Source organism: Nicotiana tabacum, chromosome 14, assembly GCF_000715075.1.
Source record: "Nicotiana tabacum cultivar K326 chromosome 14, ASM71507v2, whole genome shotgun sequence".
In the NCBI taxonomy this organism is placed as follows: Eukaryota; Viridiplantae; Streptophyta; class Magnoliopsida; order Solanales; family Solanaceae; genus Nicotiana; species Nicotiana tabacum.
The window spans coordinates 55,224,815-55,229,316 of NC_134093.1; the positions used below are offsets into that span (position 1 = coordinate 55,224,815).

The 4,502-nt window shown below is 41.4% G+C and overlaps 1 non-coding gene across 1 annotated transcript; it reads left to right on the forward strand.

Moving 5' to 3' along the window:
• Nucleotides 1–3,054: 3,054 nt before the first annotated feature.
• LOC142169244 (small nucleolar RNA R71) lies at nucleotides 3,055–3,161 on the forward strand. The gene has a single exon (XR_012698956.1). It is a non-coding gene; the product is annotated as a small nucleolar RNA R71 (small nucleolar RNA).
• The last annotated feature ends 1,341 nt before the right edge of the window (nucleotides 3,162–4,502 follow it).

A 4,502-nucleotide genomic window follows, 5' to 3' on the forward strand; every position in this document is an offset into this window, starting at 1 on the left:
AGCTCCTCTAATGCTAACCTGCAGTCATCAGAAAACACAAAGGAGTGATCCTTTTCAAGGAGTTTACATAATGGGTTAGCAATTTTAGAGAAATCCTTTATAAATCGCCTGTAGAAACCGGCGTGCCCAAGGAAACTTCTTACTGCCTTGACTGAAGTGGCGGTGGGAAACTTCTCAATCACGTCAACTTTAGCATGGTCAACTTCAATACCCTTACTGGACACTTGATGCCCCAACACTATACCTTCTTGTATCATAAATGGCCCTTCTCCCAGTTTAGCACTAAATTTGTTTCCACACACCTTTTCAACACTCTTCTTAAATTGTGAAGACAACCTTCGAATGAATCCCCCACCACTGAGAAATCATCCATAAAGACTTCCATAATATCTTCAACCATATCAGTGAAAATGGCTAACATACACCTCTGAAAGGTGGCCGGTGTATTGCATAGGCCAAACGGCATTCTCCGAAAGGCAAAGATGCCATACGGACAAGTAAATGACATTTCTCTCTATCCTCATGGGATATTGAAATCTGATTATACCCCGAATATCCATCCAAAAAACAGAAGTGATACCTCCCTGCCAATCTATCCAATATTTGGTCAATGAATGGCAAGGGAAAATGGTCTTTCCGGGTGGCCGTGTTCAGTTTTCTATAATCCATGCAAATTCGCCAACCCGTGACTGTACGAGTCGAGATCAACTCATTATTCTCATTTTGCATTACAGTTATTCCACCCTTCTTTTGCACATACTGAACTGGCAAGATGATTCCCGCATCTAACCACTTGATCACTTCTTTCTTCACCACTTCTTTCATTGTAGGGTTCAGCCTTCTTTGATGTTCTCTGGAAGGTTTGTGCCCATCTTCCAGTAGAATCTTATGCATACAAAATGACGGGCTGATCCCCTTAATATCTGCAATGGTCCAGCCAATTGCAGTCTTGCATTCCATTAACACCTGCAAAAACTGTTCTGCCTGCACATCTAACAAACTGAGGTGAAACAGTAACGATTTTAGCTCTAACTGTGGTGGCTCTTCAATTGATGGCTTAGCTGGAGGTATTTTCTTTTTTCTAAGTGTAAGGGCTCGAATTCAAGCTCTCTTTTCCAGTACCCTCGCCCTTCAAGGGCCAAAACCCACTCTGCCAAGTCCTCACCATCCATTTCTTCTAAGTTCATGAGGCATGCTGCTAGAGGGTCTTTTGCATTCAGAGTCTCATCTTTCTCCTCCAAAATCACATCCACAACCTCTATCAGAGAGCAGTTAGCAAACTCACTGGGTCGCCTCATAGATTTCTGCATATTGAACGTTATCTCTTTATCGTTCAGTCTCATCTTTACCTTCCCAGTTTCACAATCAATTAGAGCTCTCCCGGTGGACAATAATGGCCTCCCCAAAATTATGGGAATCTCCTCGTCAACCCGGCAGTCCAGAATGACAAAATCTGCCGGAAACACGAACTTTCCAACCTGCACCAGCACATCATCAAGTATACCTGAGGGCCTCTTCACCTTTCGGTCGGCTAGCTGTAGTAACATGGATGTGGGTCTTTCTCTTCCAATGCCTAACCTTTTATAAATAGCCAATGGCATCAGGTTTATGCTCGCCCCCAAATCACAAAGTGCCTTAGCAAAAGCATAGTTACCTATTGTGCATCGAATTGTGAAACTCCCTGGGTCAGACAGCTTCTCAGCTATGAGTCTCATCACAACAACACTACATGTCTGAGTCAGTGTAACCGTGGCCAAGTCTTGAAAGTCGAACTTACGAGACATCAAGTCCTTCATCATTTTAGCATAACCATGCATTTCCTTCAAGGCATCAATCAATGGGATGTTCATCTGGATTTGCTTCAACATCTCCATGAATTTCTTATACTGCTCATCTTTCTGATATTTGGCCAATCTCTGGGGGAAGGGTGCTGGAGGCCGCTTCTTTCCTGTGGTTTAAGTTTGAACCTGCTCGGGCTCTGTTTCGATTGTCTTCTCTTTCACTAACTCAGTTTCCTTTGCAATATCTTTTTCTTTGTTAGATTTAGCTAGTGCATGTTGTACCGTCACCTCTGTTAACCCTGTCGAATAATCTATATCGATTGATACTGGCACAAGTATTTCAGTTGGTTGACTTTCGCGAGCAATTTCTTGCTCTAGATCAAGATCTCTACCATTTCTTAAACTCACCGCCATAAGCTGCTTCGGGCCATGTTCTTTTGGATTGACTTGTGTGTCTGCAGGTAGCGTCCCTTGGGGATGATTGTTTAGAGCCATAGAGATCTGCCCTAACTGAATCTCAATACCCTTTATCGCTGATTCATGTGAGTCCACTCTCTCTTGCATTTTTCCAGTGGACCCAATCAGTTGTTGCAGCATTCTGTTGTTGCTGTCCAGCATTCTCTTAAGTTCAGCAAACTCATCATCTTGTCTCACAATCTGTTGTTGTTGAGGCTGTTGATAAGCTAGCTGCTGATTTTGCTGATTGTAGCTCTGTTGTCTTTGGTACGACACAACTTGACCCTGTGGTCTCATGGATCCAGGATTGTTACCATTATTGTACTGCTACTGTGCTGGTCTATACTACTGATTCTACTGCCTCCAATTCTGACCACCTTGCCGCTGTCCTCCATAGTTGGCCACATAGTTCATATTCTACTGATGGTTCTGGTTGTCACTTTCCGCACTCCACGAGCATACATAAGGTTGGTTGATGCATGGTGTACATAAACCCCCATTAGTCACGTCAACTATATGTACCTTCTGTTTCTGGCCTGATTCATCAATCGTTTTGGTGAGGATACTCATTTGCGTCATCAAAGTGGCCATATTTTCAGCTATGGAGTTGTTTGGATCCAAATCCATTGAGTGAACAACATGAGTGATCGTAGAGTCTCTTGTCATCCATCCTGAGTTTTGAGCCATTTTATCTAGTAAAATCTTGCATTCTCTGAATGATTTGCTCAAAAATGCTCCTCCTGCTGAAGCATCAACATTAGCCTTCAAGATGTCTGCCAATCCCATGTAGAACCTTTGCCCCAACATCTGATCTGGAATGCCATGATGAGGACACTTAAATAGCATACCTTTGAACCTCTCCCACGTTTCTTATAATGTCTCTGTTGGTCTCTGCCTGAAGCTTAATATCTCGTCAATTTGTTTGGCAGTCTTATTAGGTGGGTAGAACTTGTTCAAACATTACTTGACTAATTCCTCCCAAGTAGTGATAGAATTTATGGGGAGTGAATTGAGCCAAGTCTGAGCTTCTTCCGTCACCGAGAATGGAAACAACAACAACCTTATTACTTCCGATGTCATATTTGGTTGCCTTTGCATGACACATATCGACAGGAAAGTTTTCAGATACTGCTGAGGATCTTCAATGTAAGACCCTGAGAACAGTCCCTTGTTCTGCAACAAATGTAGCATGTTGTTCGTGATTTGAAATGATTCCGCTTGTATCTGAGGGACTGCAATTGCTGTTGCCAGATTTTCGACGGTGGGCTGTGACCAATCATACAAGGCTGCTTCTGGTACAAAAGGCACCACACCCTGATTGTTTGGTTCATTTGCATTGTTTCTGTTGTTGTTTGCATTTTCTATTCCGTCATCCATTTCTGGTTCGATTTGTTCTGTTGAATTCTGTTGCTATTTATCTTTCTTGTTCACACGATTCAATGCCTTGAAAACTTTCTCAAGATCTGATAATGCGTCGAGTAATTCACCAGTTCTTGAGGAGTTTCTAGGCATGCACCTGTAACATCCAAGACTACAAACGTTAGAAATTCAATGTATTTAGTTTAAGATGAAGAAAATTGACTACACTAAGAATTCTAGCTCTTCTTTTTGCTGCAATTGATCACACCGTTAATTCTTCGGCAACGATGCCAAAATTTGATAACGCCCAACTATGCCTTATAAAAAGGACTAAGCGTTCGTTGCAAATATAATCCGATTTTACAAGTCCGGAGTCGAATCTCACAGGGAATTAACGTACTAATCACAATTTTTAGTTCAACAAGAATCTAAATACTCAACTTCCAACAACATAGAATAATGACTTGAGTGTTTAATAACAATTAACAAGGTAATTAAAAAGATGTAAATTTTATTACTAACAAAGCAACTGTTATAAACAAGATTAGGAAGATCTAGAGTTACGATTTTTCCTCTTATCGGAATCCTCTCTCTACCGATCGTGAGCACTTTAGGTGTCGTAATTCTCTTCCGAGTAAATAAAATAATTTACTAAATGTATTCTTCCGAATTACGCTAGCTAGCACTAGTTTACCGCTCACTACAATCGCACCAAGGTTTCGTTATTCCTAAACCCACCTTTAAACTCTTCGTATTGATCCCTCATATACGTTAGGAGTGATGTTTCAACAACTACCTAAACGTGTACCCTTTTCCAAGTAATACACACTAAATAGGCATGGCCGATTGAGGGCCCTACAATCAACTACAATAATCACATAGTTGAACAAGTGGAGAAAATTCAAT